The sequence below is a fragment of the Babylonia areolata genome, chromosome 10 (assembly GCF_041734735.1).
Source record: "Babylonia areolata isolate BAREFJ2019XMU chromosome 10, ASM4173473v1, whole genome shotgun sequence".
NCBI classification, from domain to species: domain Eukaryota; kingdom Metazoa; phylum Mollusca; class Gastropoda; order Neogastropoda; family Buccinidae; genus Babylonia; species Babylonia areolata.
The window spans coordinates 21376421-21396420 of NC_134885.1; the positions used below are offsets into that span (position 1 = coordinate 21376421).

Below are 20000 nucleotides of genomic sequence, written 5' to 3' on the forward strand. Positions count from 1 at the left end.
TAAATCGTTAAAATTTCAAAATGAATATACAAAATCTTCTCCAAAGTTGGGCCCAGTGGCATGAAGCGATCTTTGCGGCGCTAAGTTTGCTCAAAGACAAGAATGTTCCTGAGGAAGTTGCCGTGGAATCAGGAACATTTCTTAACGTTAATCAAAACTTAGCGAGAGCAAAAGTTCGCTCAGGCAACCCACCCCCTGATCAGGTTGATCATCGAAGGGGTTTGCCTCAACACGCTGATTGTCACCTCGAGGGGGGGGTAGGGGTGCATGTTGCTCAATCACTATCATACACCTGACAAGACAAACCTAACCTTCTACTATCTCCCTTCCTTACCTCCCCTCCTCCACCAGCCGAGTCAGCAGCGGTGAGGTCCCCTGTGGACACCTTGCTGCCCGTGGACCTGGAGTCCACGCTCTTCTTCCTGACGCTGCCCCCGCTGCTCTTGCTGCGGCTCACCACCTTGCTGCCAGACGTCGTCCGCTTCACCTTCATACTCCCCGACTTGCCGCTACTGCCGCCATGCTGCTTCGACCCTCCCCCTGACCTTGACCCCGGCCCTGACCCTCCCCCCTCGGCGCCAAGGTCAGGAGAGGGTGGAGGGTTGTGGGGGTGGGGCGGTGGCGACCTTGGTGATTTGGGGCTGGGCCCCGCGGCGTCGGTGGAGTTTTGTGTGTGGAGTTTGGTCGTGGCGGGTTTGGGCGCAACGTCGGTCGAGTTCTGTTTCTGGAGTTTGGAGGTGGTGGTTTTGGACATGGCGTCGGTCGAGTTTTGTTTGCGGAGTTTTGAGGTGGTTTTATCTGTCATTGTTTGTGGCGTGTGTTTTGCGATGGAGTTCCTTTTTTTTTTTGGTGTGTGTCGGGGTGGTGTTTGGGGGTGTGGTAGAGCTGTACAGCGGTGGGTTGTATTGGATGTTGTTGGTCTTTCTTTCTTTAGCTCTTTTTTTTTTTTTGGTTATGCTACAGCTGTTGTTTTATCTTTATTGCTGTGTTTCGTTTTCGTTGATGTTCTTTTATTGTTTGACTTTGCAATTTCCGTTTGTGTTTTTTTTCCTTGTTACCCTTGAAAGACTTTTTGTAGTGTTACATCACCGTGTTACGCTTCGTGTGATTGTTACACAAGGTGGTGTTTTATACAAGGACGTATTTCCACGTAGCCACTAGTTTTTGCTGATGTTGCGTTCGGTTCTCGTGTTGATATAGAGAATTCGAGAAAAATAAAATCTTCTGTTCAGAGTAAACACACACAAAGAAATCCACTACCGCTGTATTATTCAAATTTCCCCACCGAGCATCACATGATCCACCACCAAAACACATGGAGCGGGGAACACGTGCACTGTCGTGGAGTTCTTCGTCTGGTGTTCGATTAATCCGTCTGGGAAAATCTGTGGTCAAATTCTCGATCACAATTCTGCTGTCATCCCACCACAGGCGAATCTGGGTCATAAATTTTCACACAAAGTTGTGACATATAGTTCGGCCAGGAACGGAATAGCATACTGTGGTCACTTTAACAAGCAGCACATGACAGTCAAACAGACGTTGTTGTTGTTGTTGTTGTTGCTATATTTCGCCGTGCAGTGCAGTAGTAACCCGTCCCTCACAGAAACACGGGGGTATGCAAGTCCAAACACACGTGACTATGTAACACAGATCCAACGACCCTGATGTAGTTCACACACTTTTTTTCCTTCGTCTTTCAGTGGTAGAAGAGAAGAAATAATCCCCCATCTAACACAGATCCAACGATCCCGATGTAATTCACACACTTGTGTTTGTCTTTGGTAGATAGGAAGACACAATTAATAATCCTTTTTGTCTTTTGTCCTCTTTCGAGGAAAAAAAAAAAAAATCCGCCCTTAGAAATTGTGTTTATTACGATACACGCGTGACACCGTGACTTCTCTTGCCTTGCTCTTCTCTTCAGCGGATGAACAAAGAGTATCGATGACTACTGTCACACATCCTGCCTCGCTTTCTGCCACACGAACCTACATACATCAGCTGTGTGAGTGAAGGTTTCCTTTCTGCTGTGTCAATAGTCTTTTCATCAACTCTTGTCATGGAAATTTCATACAGCGAGAGTCAAGCTCCACCACATTACAGTAGACTAGATCGGGTTTCTGGTCATAGAATACAACTAGTTACGGCGGTGACGATCACTGAACTAAACCAGCCTGGGAAGTTGTGTTGTTTTGTTAGTGTTCGTTTTGAAACAATCCGATTCTGCTCAGTTCACCGTTGTTAACAACCTGTAGCTGCCGATGTTTTTGAGCGGCGAGTTAGTACTGATTATAAAAAATGCACAGCCTAGTACTGATTATAAAAAATGCACAGCCTAGTACTGATTATAAAAAATGCACAGCTTAGTACTGATTATAAAAAATGCGCAGCCTAGTACTGATTATAAAAAATGCACAGCCTAGTACTGATTATAAAAAATGCACAGCTTAGTACTGATTATAAAAAATGCACAGCCTGGTACTGATTATAAAAAATGCACAGCCTAGTACTGATTATAAAAAATGCACAGCCTGGTACTGATTATAAAAAATGCACAGCCTGGTACTGATTATCATTACTGCACAGCCTGGAACTTTATTAGCCAGTGTATACCACAAAATATTATCCAAACATTATCATTTCATACCAAAATAAAACTACCCTTATTTCTACCGCAGGATACAAACACCCGTAGCTGCCAATATATTAAAGCGTCGACGTAACACCGATAATAGTTACTGCACAGTCTATAACTTACTTGCCAGCGCAGATGACAAAATATCGTCCATGACTATCATTCTGCTGTACTGTACGGCAAGGACCACAGGAGGATGGACGGCGACAGTCCATCAGACCCTGACAGACAGGAAGCCAGACCACAGCCATAATTCAAGTGATCAAAACCATAATTCATAATCTTCTTTCAGTTATGAACCAATACCTGTATAGTCACGACGCTGTTGTTAAAACAATGCCTTAAAAACATAGCATAACCTTTTCTTGATCGAAAAAATAATTATGAAAGCAGTCGGTTCTTTATCAGTTACCTACCCCGGTCCAAAGACAAAAACCAATCGTACTTTTTATAGCAAGATAAAGCCACCGTACTTTTTTATAGCAAGATAAAGCCACCGTACTTTTCATAGCAAGATAAAGCTACCGTACTTTTTATAGCAAGATAAAGCCACTGTACTTTTTAAAGCAAGATAAGGCCACCGTACTTTTTATAGCAAGATAAAGCCACCGTACTTTTTAAAGCAAGATAAAGCCACCGTACTTTTTATGGCATGATAAAGCCACAGTACTTTTCATAGCAAGATAAAGCCACCGTACTTTTTATAGCAAGATAAAGCCACCGTACTTTTTAAAGCAAGATAAAGCCACCGTACTTTTTATGGCATGATAAAGCCACCGTACTTTTCATAGCAAGATAAGGCCACCGTACTTTTTATAGCAAGATAAAGCCACCGTACTTTTTATGGCAAGATAAAGCCACCGTACTTTTCATAGCAAGATAAGGCCACCGTACTTTTTATAGCAAGATAAAGCCACCGTACTTTTCAAAGCAAGATAAAGCCACCGTACTTTTCATAGCAAGATAAAGCCACCGTACTTTTCAAAGCAAGATAAAGCCACCGTACTTTTCAAAGCAAGATAAGGCCACCGTACTTTTCATAGCAAGATAAAGCCACCGTACTTTTCATAGCAAGATAAAGCCACCGTACTTTTCATAGCAAGATAAGGCCACCGTACTTTTTATAGCAAGATAAAGCCACCGTACTTTTCAAAGCAAGATAAAGCCACCGTACTTTTCATAGCAAGATAAAGCCACCGTACTTTTCATAGCAAGATAAGGCCACCGTACCTTTTATAGCAAGATAAAGCCACCGTACTTTTTATGGCATGATAAAACTACGGTACTTTTTATATATCATGATAAAACCACCCCACTTTTTCATACTATGATAAACCTACGGTACTTTTTATGGCATGATAAAACTGCGGTACTTTTTTATGTCATGATAAAACCACCACATATTTTCTTTTACAGCAAGATAAAAGATAATAACAATGTATTTTCTATAGCGAGATAAAAACCACTGTACTTTGATAACAAGATAAAGCACGGATTTTTTTAAAGCAAAATATAAAAACAATGTACTTTCTTACAGCAAGATAAAACCACCGTGATCCTTTGTGGCAAGATAAGACCGCCGTATTTCTAAAAGCAAAATGAAAGCACCGCACTTTTTCACAGCAAGAGAAAACTGCCCGCTCTCTTTTTTTTTTTTTCCAGCAAAATGAAAACACCCAGACTTTTTCAGAACAGGATAAAATCACCGGATCTCTTATTTATAGCAAAATTAAAACACCAGACGTTTTCATAGCAAGATATATATATATATAAAAACTACGCTTCTTTCTCTACAGCAGGATAAAAACACCGTACTAATTTATTTTTAAAAGCAAACTAACAACCACCGCACGTGTTGACTGAAGCGACATGAGAATTTTGACAGCCAGAAAACGGAGGTCAGCGCTCAGCGTCTGGTCAGAGGCCGTGAATCAAAGAGCCTCTCCAGATACTGGCTCTCTGCCGGTGAATGAAGATGATAAGCTGCCCCCCAAAATAGCGGTGCCTTCCCCCCCCTATCCTATCCTACGCCCCACTGTTTACCTATAAGCACCTCTGATAATCTACAAAAACGTATGGAAGACAGGACGACAGCTGAAGCAGCAGGGTGTGTGTGTGTGTGTGTGTGTGTGTGTGTGGGGGGGGGATGATGAGTGGTGGGGGGTCGGAGGGAGGAGAGCTGTCTGAGAAACACCCCACATTCCACATGGCAGTCCGTTTCAGTGTTCGGTTTCAAAGAGGCTCACAGCGAGCCGACTGACCCATTCAAGCTACACTGCACATGCTTTTAAAAAAAAGGGACTCTGTGCATGACCTTCCTACAAACCCAACTGACGTGATGGACAGGCCTCAGGCTTAGAGCCGACGAAATTCTTACAATGAACTCTTCTCTCTCTGGCTCTCTCTCTGGCTCTCTCTTTTTTTTTTTTACCTCACACACACACACACACACACACCGTGACACACACACACACACACACACACATATATATATATATATATATATATATATATATATATATATATATATATATATATATATGTATATATAACACACACACACCCACACACACACACACACACACACACACATATATATATATATATATATATATATATATATATATATATATGTGTGTGTGTGTGTGTGTAATCAGATCTGTGTGTGTGTGTGTGTGTGTGTGTGTGTGTGTGTGTGTATGTGCGCACTGTTAACCAAGAGGACGTCTGAAAAGCTCTAAATGAAAAGAAAAATGAAAACAATCGAGTACGATCAAAATAATCAGGAAAACTGACCTCTCCCAACTGCATTCAGTATAATACTAAAGGAAAAGAAAAGAAAAGTTGTAGTTGTTTTTTTCTTTAAACACACTCACACAGAGAAAGTCTGTTATTGTGCTGAGAAACAAAAATAGCAGTACCCTTTTTTTTGTAGATTGACACAATACCCCACGTTCAGTCTACACGGGGTGAGAACGGTTATTCACCACATTTAGCTTCCAAGGCCCTCACTCACCTCACGCCATGGAAACGAGGTGTCAGTTGTATTTTTTTTTGTATTTTGTATTTCTTTTTTATCACAACAGATTTCTCTGTGTGAAATTCGGGCTGTTCTCCCCAGGGAGAGCGTGTCGCTATACTACAGCGCCACCTTTTTTTTTTCTTTTTTCTTTTTTTTCTTTTTCCTGCGTGCAGTTTTCTTTGTTTTTCCTATTGACGTGGATTTTTCTACAGAATTTTGCCAGGAACAACCCTTTTGTTGCCGTGGGTTCTTTTACGTGCGCTAAGTGCATGCTGCACACGGGACCTCGGTTTATCGTCTCACCCGAATGACTAGCGTCCAGACCACCACTCAAGGTCTAGTGGAGGGGGGGAGAAAATATCGGCGGCTGAGCCGTGATTCGAACCAGCGCGCTCAAATTCTCTCGCTTCCTAGGCGGACGCGTTACCTCTAGGCCATCACTCCACTGATGAAGTCTGTTATTGTGCTGAGAAACAATGGAAAGAGGACTAACCACAGAACCTATCACCAGTGAACATGTACACCAAACCATCACTGAAGCACCACATTCATTCGACCACAATTATGAAGATCTGCTGACATCAGTTCAGAAAAGAAATCCACGTTGGTGGTGTCGACACTGTAACAGATCCAATGCCCATGCTAAAACATCCCTCTAATGAACTGTTGAGGGAGGGAGACAGAGGGGGGAAACAGGAACTAAAACACACACACACACACACACACACACACGGAAAATTCTTTTGAATGTATTTTTGACAATTTCAAGATGAAATCTGCTATTGCAGAAGGTTTTGCTGCATAGTCCAATTGGACACTTGTTATAATGGTTGCAGTTGTTTGATGTTAGCGTTTCCTTCTATATTGTGCCTATGTCTCCCCTTTTAATGTCTTATTTTTCCAATGCTCTGTATCTTCCCCCCCCCCACACAAACACACATATGTGCACACACACATACACACACACATCATTAATCACCCTCTGCCCAATACCGTTCCCACCTCCACGCTCCGCCCTCCACCCCACCCCATCCCCCCTCCACCCTAATATCACTTAAAGTGGAAGACGTTAAACTGAAGACTACTACTACTACTACTACTACTACTACTACACACACACACACAAACAAAAAAAAACAAAAAAAAACATGGACAGACATTACAGTATGGACAAAGAAAACCATTCGCAGAGACCCAGACTTTGGCACACAACACTGGCAGAACTGGAGGAGCCTGCCTGGTGAACAGTTCTTCGATGCGGCGTCCCAAAAGACTCTTCACACAAGAAGAAGAACAAGAAGAAGCAGAAGAAGAAGAAGAAGAAGACCAAGAAGCCGTAACTGAACTGACTTTCACCTTCCATCACAGGCACAGTCAAAGAGATTAATTATTCATCTGTTTCACTCTCCGACTGTCTCAGAGACTCAACCCACCCATACTGTCAAAAATACGACGACGACGACGACGGCCTCACACACACACACACACACACACACACACACACACACAGACACAGACAGACACACACACACACACACACACAATGAGACACAGACAGACAGACAGACAGACACACACACACACACACACACACACAAAGACAAAAAGTTTGCGTGTGCGTGCGTGCGTGCTTGTGTGTGTGTGTGTGTGTGTGTGCGTGCGTGTGTCTGTCTGTTGGGGGGGGGGGGGGGTTGGGCTGCACTGACGAATTACCCACCAAGTTATATATATATATATATATATATATATATATATATATATATATATATATATATATATAAAGAAAAGGAAAAACGAAAAACCAAAGACACACGAAACCGTGCAGCCTGAACGAAACGAACAAGACAGTGTTATTGAATTCATGTCACTCGTCTACCCCTGACGTGGTTGATGCTGGGAAAAAAGGGCACCTGCATCACCTGCTTAAACAGACTGACGGCAAAGTTCACCCACAGACCGTGCTAAAAACAAAAATTGGCAGTCTCAGTTTGGTACCGCGGGCGACAGATATCAGTCAGCCATTGAACTTCAGAGAGTGTGTGTCTTTGGGGGGTGGGGGGGGGGGGGGGGGGGGGGGGGGGGGGGTGGAGCATGGGGAATGGAGGAGCTCGTGTGTGTGTGAACACCACACACACACACACACACACACAGAATGGGTGATTGAGAAAGTGAGTGAACGCCGCGTGTATGTGTGCCAGCGCGCGCGCGCGTGTGTGTGTGCGTGTGTGTGCGTGCGTGCGTGTCTGCGTGCGTACGTGTGTGTGTGTGTGTGTGTAAGAGAAAGAGTGAGTGAGAAAGTGAGTGAACGCCGCGTGTATGTGCACCAGCGTGTGTGTGTGTGTGTGTGTGTGTGTGTGTGTGTGTGTGTGTGTCTGTGTGTACGTACGCGCGTGTGTGCATGCGTGTGTGTAGTTTACTTCTGCCAGACAACAATGGTGAAGTGAAGGGGGGGGGGGGAGGGAGGAGGGAGGAGGGAGAGTGAGTAGCAGGCAGGATGATATGAAGAGTGGCAGTACAGGCAGTGAGGTATAGTAGGAGGAAGGTGGTTGTTGTTATTGAACATAGCTCTTTCCCCATCCGCAGCCACGGTTTTTCTGACAGATGACGAGACACAGACATGGTCGTTTGTTCCGCTTTTCGGCTAGTATAGTAGGAGAGGGTGTAGATTCTACGCTACTACCCTATACCACCCTCCGTCCCTTTCCTGCTCTCTCTCTCTCTCTGTCTCTGTCTCTCTCGGACACACACATGCACAACACACACTTTGTTACCCCTGCCCCTGGCGCTCCGACCTTTCCCATTCGCCACTGGTACCCGTCGTAAAATATGTATAGTGGGCAACTACTGATGTATATTAAAGTTTTTTTTTAGTTCCGAGTTTCTCTCTCTCTCTCTGTGTCTCTGTCTCTTTCTGACACATGCACAACACACACACACACACACACACACACACACACATTGTATATTTTGTTATTACACCATTTCAGCATTTTAACCCACTGTGTCTTTTTAGGGAGTTTCAGGAAGAGAAGAAGAGTTACTGTTGCGAATTCAATGTACCACCCGAAAAAAACCCCCTATATTAACAAAAATAAACTTGACATCACATGAGGAAGAAGGGGGATATGGACAGTGACTAATCACAGCAACACTGAACGGCATCGGAAACAACAACAATGATAATAGTTAGGATAATAATCATAATGATGACGGTAATAAATGTAGCCGTGTACTATAATAATAATATTACAGCGAACGATACAGAGACTTGATCTAATAGATGATTACAGAATAGGTTTAGAATGGGCTTTGCATCAAACCGGGAATGGCGTCACACATTCTGCGTGAGCCTGTTTGAAGACTGGGCAAGTTAGTTGCGAAAACGGCGTCTGCTATTGAGCTTGTGCGTGAAGCAGTATCTGAAGCTAAGCGCTTGGCTACATAAAAATGGTACTACTACTCCTGCTTAGTACGATGTGGTGCACTGTATGGCATGGATTTGTCCGAATGCTGTGACGCTTCCTTGAGTCACTTTCTCTCCCACCCCTCTCCCTGTTCCATGTAATGACAGTTAACCATTCTCATGGACTTATTTTGGCCTGTTCTCTATTCACCATCTTTTAGGGAATATCTCTGTCTGTTTCTCTGTCTTACCATCTGTCTGTCTGTCCGTCTCTTTCTTATTGATTCTGTCTGTGGGGAACCCCAATAGCTTTCGACGAACCCGTTTCCTCAGTTCTGTATGTGTGTGTGTGTGTGTGTGTGTGTGTGTGTGTGTGTGTGTGTGTGTGTGTGTGTGTGTGTGAGGCTTAACCTTCCAAGGGATATACCCAGTCCCACTCCACCCCTATCCATCTATCATGGCAGCGGAACATAAGGAGTGCACTACAAACAGTAATAAGGGTACATGCACTTCATAAACCACACACACATACGAGTACCACTCAAACTCTCTCTCTCTCTCTCTCTCTCTCTCTCTCTCACACACACACACACACACACACACACACACACATGAGTTTCAAGTTTCAAGTTTTAATTATCCTTTCACTCCTATTGGAGTATGGAGGATTACTGCAAAATAATCTTTTCATGCCCAGAACAAACATTTCCAAATACACAACAATGTCACATAAAGGTTGAGGAAAAAAGTCTTTTTTCAAAAGTGTAGCTAGGCAACATTTGCAAAACTAATCATCTTACTTACAGCTAAAATGACTTTTTTTTTGTCTCCTTTGAGCATATTACAAAAATTAAAAACCGATTTTGGAGACAAATATTTCTTAGGAACATAACTGTTTCGTAACTGATCATAACTGGGACATTCCATTATAAACACACACACACACACACACACACACACACACACACACACACCTCCCAACTCCCAACTCAGCCCCACTCCTCACCCACAACACCCACACACACACACCTCCCCCCCTCCCAACTCAGCCCCACTCCTCACCCACCCACACACACACACACACACCTCCCCCTTCCCAACTCAGCCCCACTCCTCACCCACCCACACACACACACACACACACACACACACCTCCCCCTTCCCAACTCAGCCCCACTCCTCACCCACCCACACACACACACACACACACACACACACCTCCCCCCTCCCAACTCAGCCCCACTCCTCAACTACCCACCCACACACACACACACACCTCCCCCCTCCCAACTCAGCCCCACTCCTCACCCACCCACACACACACACACACACACCTACCCCCTCCCAACTCAGCCCCACTCCTCACCCACAACACACACACACACACACACACACACACACACACCTCCCCCCTCCCAACTCAGCCCCACTCCTCACCCACACACACACACACACACACACCTCCCCCCTCCCACATCAGCCCCACTCCTCACCCACACACACACACACACACACACCTCCCCCCTCCCACATCAGCCCCACTCCTCACCCACAACACCCACAACACACACACACACACACACACACACACACACACACACACACCTCCCCCCTCCCACATCAGCCCCACTCCTCACCCACACACACACCTCCCCCCTCCCACATCAGCCCCACTCCTCACCCACACACACACACACACACACACACACACCTCCCCCCTCCCAACTCAGCCCCACTCCTCACCCACACACACACACACACACACCTCCCCCCTCCCACATCAGCCCCACTCCTCACCCACACACACACACACACACACCTCCCCCCTCCCAACTCAGCCCCACTCCTCACCCACACACACACACACACACACACACCTCCCCCCTCCCACATCAGCCCTACTCCTCACCCACACACACACACACACACACACACCTCCCCCCTCCCACATCAGCCCCACTCCTCACCCACACACACACACACCTCCCCCCCTCCCACATCAGCCCCACTCCTCACCCACAACACCCACAACACACACACACACACACACACACACCTCCCCCTCCCAACTCAGCCCCACTCCACACCCACAACACACACACACACACACACACACACACACACACACCTTCCCCCTCCCAACTCAGCCCCACTCCACACCCACAACACACACACACACACACACACACACACCCACACCTCCCCCCTCCCAACTCAGCCCCACTCCTCACCCCCCCCCCCCCCCCACACACACACACACACACACCCTGCCTCTCACGCCTCAAACCCCAGTGGAGTTGTTTGACCTTCAATCCCTGACCTTTTAACCGTTGACTGACCTTGAACGCCCACCAGAGAGACGTTTGAGCGGTTCGTTAGTGAACGACAAAACTGAGCAGCCATACAAGATACACAACACTCCAACTGAAGATGCCACGAGCCACCGAGACACCAATTAATTCCATCATACCACACTCTCTCTACTCAGGACCTGCGGGTGTCGACGTCTTCGGCTCACCAGGTGTGTGTGTTAGTGTGTGTGTGTGTGTGTGTGTGTGTGTGTGTGTGTCTGTGTGTGTGTGAGGGGATGGGAGTGTGAGGATGGGGGTGGGGACAGCGTGGGAGCCCTCGTTCCTTCCATCAAACTCGATACTGTTCTCAGTTATGTTCTCGTGTGTGTGTGTGTGTGTGTGTGTGTGTGTGTGTGTGTGTGTGTGTGTGTGTGTGTGTGTGTGTGTGTGTGTGTGTGTGTGTGTGTGTGTGTGTGTGTGTGCGTGCCACTGTGTGTGTGTGTGTGTGTGTGTGTTTCTAAGTTCTATGTATGCCATAACCATCACGCTTGTGCCTGCACAATCTGTGTATTGTATAATTTATCTGGGGAAGGAAGGGTTGTAGTTTATTTAGGGCTGGGACTGGATGGAAAAAAGCGCACCTGTGATTCTCTATTATCCTCGGAAATAAAAGAATTTTTGACGTGTGTGTGTGTGTGTGTGTGTGTGTGTGTGTGTGTGTGTGTGTGTGTGTGTGTGTGTGTGTGTGTGTGTGTGTGTGTGTGTGTGTGTGTGTGTGTGTGTGTGTGTGTGTGTGTGTGTGTGTGTGTGTGTGTGTGTGTGTGTGTGTGTTAACGTGTGAGTTTGAGTATGTGTATGATTATGAGTGCATGCGTGAGAGAGAGAGATATATATAGAGAGAGAGGCAGACAGATACTGGAGAAAAAGAGAGCGAGTCAGACAAGAGAGGGAGAGATTCAAGATTCAAGATTCAAAAAAACTTTTTTCCTCAAGGATAAAGATTTTAGGCATTGCCTAGTCTTCCAATCTGTCCTTGTGACAACAAAAACAGTAACGATAAGACACAACAATAATAACAATGGTAAATACTACTACTACCACTACTGTACCGCTACTACTACTACCACAGAGAGAGAGAGAGAGAGAGAGAGAGAGAGAGAGAGAGAGAGAGAGAGAGAGAGAGAGAGCAAGGAAAGGGTAGGAGAAATAGATGCAAAGAGAGATAATATTGTACACTTTGCATTTCTTTTGCTTCAGTTAAATAACCCATGAGCTATGCATATAAAAAAATATATTTCTTTTGCATCTTTCGATGTTACAAGTCACACCACACACACGAACTAAAAGAAAATAGGTCTAAAAACAAACATGACCTTCTCAGTTATCAACACATAGTATTTGGCAAGGGCGTTAATTAATCAGTGATAAATCAATCAGCTCACCCATACCCCCGTCTCCTCCCTTCCCACCCCTCTAACCAAACCCAGATGTTTTCCCCTCATTCCGAGGGACCCCTCTCCTCAGCAAGCACGCGCGCAGACCGTGACCTGACACGCGCGCGCATACCCCCACCCACCCACCTCCGCCCCCCTCCCCGACGCACACACCGAAACACACGAAATCTGCCCCCCCCCTGCCCCCTCCACCCCCCCTCTTCCGTCACCCCCATTCCCCCAATTTTCCGCTTCCCATGCTTGCACACACACACACACACACACACACACACACACACACACACACACACACACATACCCCCTCACCCCCTACACACACACACACACACATACCCCCCCCCCCTACACACACATACCCACATACATACAGACACACACACACACACATACATACACACAGACACACACACATATATATATACATACATATATATATAGATAGAGAGAGAGAGAGAGAGAGAGAGAGAGAGAGAGAGAGAGAGAGAGAGAGAGAGAGAGAGAGACTATGTATGTATGTACATGCAGACAGACACAGACTTCAAGACTGTGCTATGGTTTTCATCTTCAATATCCTGACCGCGAAATGAACGGTCTGAACCCCCTTTCTCCGCTGTACAGTCACTAAAGCAGAGCACTGCATTGCCCACAACCACACGTTCTTTGTCGCAATTTTGCCCTTGTTTGTCCTGTCCAGTTTTTCGTCATTTATACTGAATATTGTTTGGTCCCATTACGATTTTGAAAGGAATATCAAGAATTTCTTTTTATCGTTGTTTCCCTGTCTCTGGGGTCAAATTCTGTTTGTAGCATGTAATGGGACGTCCCCTCTAAAATCCTGACACATACTCTTCCTCGTAACTAGCGGACACAACCATACTATTCTTAAACTGAGTTATGAGTACAGCCAGTCCTCTCTTCTCCTCTACACAGACCCCTCGGATTTCCAGTGGGTGTCTGAATGACCCAACCTGTAGCTTCCGTCGTCAGAATTGTGGTATTCTTTGTCAACATTCACCTCTTCAGTATATTTTGATGATGGTAATTGGGGTGAAACGCTGTTAACGTCGTCTCTTTCGCCGTTCGTATGGAAAGAGTTAATGCCATGTTATCTTTGCGTTAGTGTTCCAAGTTCCAAGAGCAACGTCTCACAGACCTGTTTTCAGACTCTAGTTCATTGTTAGTCTTAACTAGTTTCAGTTGAGCAATATCACCCACTTTACTGCAAGGGTGATGAAATGTTGATATCGTCAGTTTCTCGGAAAAAATATTTTGCTGGAAGAAATACAGCAGCGCGTCCACAATTTTTTTTGCGGCAAAAATAATATATATATATATACATATATATATATATATATATATATATATATATATATATATATATATATATATATATACATATATATATTTGTTTTCCCTCTATTCATCGTAGGTCTTCAAAAACTCGTATATTCGCGGCGTGAGTTAAATCGGGTTTGGTTCCATTTGCGCATTTAATATTCTATTTTCCACTATAGATATAGATCTGTTGAGTGCTGCTTTCTTTATAGTTGTTGGATTTCCTTAACGCCCCTCTTATCGTTTCTCCCAAAGTCAGAGAGAGAGAGAGAGACAGAGAAAGAGAGAGAGAGAGAGAGCGACGTTTACACTTCATTCGCAGTCAATACCATACCAAAATAGTTAAGCGCATTGGTTTTATTTCTTCAGCTTTGCCTGGCTCCAATATAGCCAAGACAGACAGACAGACAGACACTTTCGGTTTCAAGGTATTAAATCGTGCGGGTTTAGTTTATATACTCTGGACCACATCTGCTTAAAAAGATTGAAAAAAATAAAAATAAAAAAGGGGGGTGGGGCGTTAGAGGTCGACAGATTTCTTTCATGTTACGAAAAGAAATGATACAAAACAATTCTGTTCACATACCAGTTTTAAACTGTTCAAAGAGAGGCATCCCGTTTAGCTTATCATTCAAAATAGCCTTACAGACCCTGTAGGAAAAACAGGAAACATATGAAAAGAAAAGAAAAAAAAATCGTTTTGATATAACACGGAATCCAGAGGGAATGGACTATCCAATCAAAAATGCACATGTCTCGACTCTTGCCCTAACACAAAATGAACATGTGTGTGTGTGTGTGTGTGTGTGTGTGTGTGTGTGTGTGTGTGTGTGTGTTGTGTGTGTGTGTGTGTGTGTGTGTTGTGTGTGTGTGTGTGTGTGTGTGTGTGCGTGCGTGTGTGTGTGTGTGTTTGTGTATGTGTGTGAATGTGTGTGTGTGTGTTGTGTGTGAATGTGCGTGTGTGTGTGTATGTGTGTGCAAGCCAGAGAGAAAGAGAGAGAGGGAGCTCAAAACTCCGAATGTCTTCCTGCTCAAGGTGAAATCGGACAAATTCGAGTTGCATGCACAATATCAGAAAGTGAGATAACTGCGACAACTTGATTGTCAATGCAAATGTCATGCCATTTCACATGCACACTGCACGCACGCACACCCATGCGGGCGCGCCTGCACATACACACGCACGCACATACACACACGCACGCACACACACACACACACACACACACACAACGTGCACACACTGACACACACGCGTTCGCGCACACACACACACACACACACACACACACACACCACACACACACACACACACACACACACACACACACTACACCACCAAAGATACATACACTAACTCACACAAACACACAGAGAGCACGCCCAGGTTTTCATAAGCACAGAGCGAGAGAGCAACACAGGCAGACAGAGGCACAGAGACAGAGAGAGAGAGACACACACACATAAAGAATCAGAGAGGCTAAGAGAGAGACAGGAACACAGAACGACACAAGGAGAGAGAGAGAGAGAGAGAGAGAGAGAGAGAGAGAGAGAGACAGAGAGAGACAGAGAGAGAGACAAAGACAGAGACAGAGAGAGAGACAGAGACAGAGACAAAGACAGAGAGACAGAGAGAGAGACAGAGACAGAGAGAGAGACTGTGAGAGCGAGGCTGTAAGCGAGACAGAGAAAAAAAGTGCGAGAGTCAGAGACAGAGATGGGCAGAGCCAAAGAGGTTGAGGAAGAGGGAAGAGGAGGAGAACGATAAACACAGGGGAGAGTTAGAGCCAAAAAGGAGGAGAGCGAGAGCGAGCAAGTGAGCGAGAGAGAGAGAGAGAGAGAGATGGAGACTACGACAGAGGGAGAGAGAGAAACAGAGAGGGGGTTGGGGGGAGGGAGGACAGAGTGAAACAGAGACAGAGACAGATGGAGAGAGAGAAACAGAAAGGGGGTTGGGAGGAGGGAGGACAGAGTGAAACAGAGACAGAGACAGATGGAGAGAGAGAAACAGAGAGGGGGTTGGGGGGAGGGAGGACAGAGTGAAACAGAGACAGAGACAGAGGGAGAGAGAGAAACAGAGAGGGGGTTGGGGGGAGGGAGGACAGAGTGAAACAGAGACAGAGACAGATGGAGAGAGAGAAACAGAAAGGGGGTTGGGAGGAGGGAGGACAGAGTGAAACAGAGACAGATGGAGAGAGAGAAACAGAAAGGGGGTTGGGAGGAGGGAGGACAGAGTGAAACAGAGACAGATGGAGAGAGAGAAACAGAAAGGGGGTTGGGGGAGGGAGGACAGAGTGAAACAGAGACAGAGACAGATGGAGAGAGAGAAACAGAGAGGGGGTTGGGGGGAGGGAGGACAGAGTGAAACAGAGACAGAGACAGATGGAGAGAGAGAAACAGAGAGGGGGTTGGGGGGAGGGAGGACAGAGTGAAACAGAGACAGAGACAGATTGAGAGAGAGAAACTGAAAGGGTGTTGGGGGGAGGGGACACAGAGTGAAACAGAGACAGAGACAGATGGAGAGAGAGAAACTGAAAGGGGGTTGGGGGGAGGGGGCACAGAGTGAAACAGAGACAGAGACAGATGGAGAGAGAGAAACAGAGAGGGGGTTGGGAGGAGGGAGGACAGAGTGAAACAGAGACAGAGACAGATGGAGAGAGAGAAACAGAGAGGGGGTTGGGGGGAGGGAGGACAGAGTGAAACAGAGACAGAGACAGATGGAGAGAGAGAAACAGAGAGGGGGTTGGGGGAGGGAGGACAGAGTGAAACAGAGACAGAGACAGATGGAGAGAGAGAAACAGAGATGGGGTTGGGAGGAGGGGACACAGAGTGAAACAGAGACAGAGACAGATGGAGAGAGAGAAACACAGAGGGGGTTGGGGGGAGGGGACACAGAGTGAAACAGAGACAGAGACAGATGGAGAGAGAGAAACACAGAGGGGGTTGGGGGGAGGGGGCACAGAGTGAAACAGAGACAGAGACAGATGGAGAGAGAGAAACAGAGAGGGGGTTGGGAGGAGGGGACACAGAGTGAAACAGAGACAGAGACAGATGGAGAGAGAGAAACAGAGATGGGGTTGGGGGGAGGGAGGACAGAGTGAAACAGAGACAGAGACAGATGGAGAGAGAGAAACAGAGAGGGGGTTGGGAGGAGGGGACACAGAGTGAAACAGAGACAGAGACAGATGGAGAGAGAGAAACAGAGATGGGGTTGGGGGGAGGGAGGACAGAGTGAAACAGAGACAGAGACAGATGGAGAGAGAGAAACAGAGAGGGGGTTGGGGGGAGGGAGCACAGAGTGAAACAGAGACAGAGACAGATGGAGAGAGAGAAACAGAGAGGGGGTTGGGGGGAGGGGACACAAAGTGAAACAGAGACAGAGACAGATGGAGAGAGAGAAACTGAAAGGGTGTTGGGGGGAGGGAGGACAGAGTAAAACAGAGACAGAGACAGATGGAGAGAGAGAAACAGAGAGGGGGTTGGGAGGAGGGAGGACAGAGTGAAACAGAGACAGAGACAGATGGAGAGAGAGAAACAGAGAGGGGTTTGGGGGGAGGGGACACAGAGTGAAACAGAGACAGGGACAGATGGAGAGAGAGAAACAGAGAGGGGGTTGGGGGGAGGGGGCACAAAGTGAAACAGAGACAGAGACAGATGGAGAGAGAGAAACAGAAAGGGGGCTGGGAGGAGGGGACACAGAGTGAAACAGAGACAGATAGAGAAAAGCAGGCAGAAACAGACAGACAAACAGACAGAGAATTTCAATGAAGGGTCACCGACCTGTATCAGGTTGGGACAGACGTGCACTACCACGAAGAACAAAACCGGAAGAGCACAGCAACAACTACAAACTGAACAACAGCAAATGCTCTGAGAACAAAACAAACAAACAAACAAACAAATATACACACACACACACACACAAACAAACAAACAAGAACAGCCCCAAACAAACAAACAAACAAACAAACACGACTGATGTTTTTAGATAAGGGTTGGCAGCGCTACTCCCTTTCTCTTAACTCACTCAGTACGGCCAGTCCTCTCTTCTCCTCTACACAGACCCCTCGGATGTCCAGTGGGTGTCTCAATGACCCAACCTTTAGCTTCCGTCGTCAGAATTGTGGTATTCTTTGTCAACATTCACCTCTTCAGTATAAGAGCCTTCCGCTTGCAATATTTTGATGATGGTAATTGGGGTGAAACGCTGTTAACGTCATCTCTTTCGCCGTTCGTATGGAGAGAGTTAATGCGTCGAGAATAAACACAACATCTGTCGTCACTGTACAGATTTCGTTTTGTAACAGACGGGGGGGCGACAACAGGGAGGGGTGATACCTTAGGATAATCATATTCATACAAACTATTTCTTTCTCACATCGTCATGGCATGCTCTTGACTTTTCATTTTGGCTACTCGTCCTCAGATCTCTTCACAACTTTTTTTTTTCTTTTTTTCCGAAAACACCTCGTTAACGCTGGTTTACTTTCATGAGTTCATTCACATCAAAGCTGGCTCTTAACGAAAGCCGATCTAAACTTGCCAGACATGGGATCAGAAGAGTAATTTGTGGGGAGGAAGTGGTGATTTAAAATAAAATTAAAATAAAATAAAAATCCGGGCCTGTATGATTCATCATAGCGATTACTCCCAGTCGGTTTATTTGGCCAAGGTTGTTTTTGAAACATCCCACCGACGGGCGCAATAGCCGAGTGGTTAAAGCGTTGGACTGTCAATCTTAGGGTCCCGGGTTCGAATCACGGTGACGGCGCCTGGTGGGTAAAAGGGTGGAGATTTTTTACGATCTCCCAGGTCAACATATGTGCAGACCTGCTAGTGCCTGAACCCCCTTCGTGTGCATATGCAAGCAGAAGATCAAATACGCACGTTAAAGATCCTGTAATCCATGTCAGCGTTCGGTGGGTTATGGAAACAAGAACATAGCCAGCATGCACACCCCCGAAAACGGAGTACGGCTGCCTACATGGCGGGGCAAAAACCCACTCGTGTGCATACGAGTGAACGCAGAAGAAGAAGAAGAAACATCCCACCACTCGTTGCTTGAATTTTTTTTTAAGTAAAAAGGAAAAGAAAAAAGAAGTAATAATACAGGAGGCGATGTGGCAGAATCGGTGTGGCGTTCGCCAAGTTTCGACACAGCGTTCTGTCCTTGGGGAAGTCACTTTACTAAATAACGAAAGAAAAAGAAATGTTTACCTTCACCAACTCCGGTGCCACCGTTTATCCCAATTCCAGAAGAGCCATAATTTTTCTGTGTGTGTGTGTGTGTGTGTGTGTGTGTGTGCCCCAGAATTTGGGACATTTTCTTTTCGATATTTTCATGATGAAGAATGATGGTAGGAAATGAAGGCGATGCATGCTGCCTTGCGGGTCCTTTCAAGCTACGTTTTTGGGGACTACCTGACAAGACTGTACTCTCTGAATACATCCCCGAGTCAAGCAGGTTGAGACGGACACAGCACATACACCTGCAGTGTTTTGTCAGGGGAACACAGCAACACTCCCAAAGACCCATCGGTGGGGTCCCAGTCTTCCCATTTGAGCCCTTTGCACACGTAACTCTAGATATGAGCCGGCCATGGACCGACACTCCCTCCCCCCCCCCACGCCCCCCCAAATCTGATGAGCAAAGGCAAAGGCAAAGGCAAAAAAGTTTATTTCTTGTCCCCCCCTGGAGGGCATTGAAACGCTACATACATACATCTTTAACACATACCATACCAAAAAAAAAAAAAAAAAAAAGAAAAAAGATATCAAAAGAACAAAAAGAAAGCAAAAGAGCCCATTCGCTCGAACCCATCTCAGTCTAATATCATCATCCTAGATGAACAGACTA

At 46.0% G+C, this 20000-nt stretch overlaps 1 protein-coding gene across 1 annotated transcript in view; it reads right to left on the bottom strand.

Moving 5' to 3' along the window:
• LOC143286309 (uncharacterized) overlaps positions 1-20000 on the bottom strand; it is a 481716-nt gene that overhangs the window by 274825 nt on the left and 186891 nt on the right. The gene's annotated exons all lie outside the window — the stretch shown is intronic.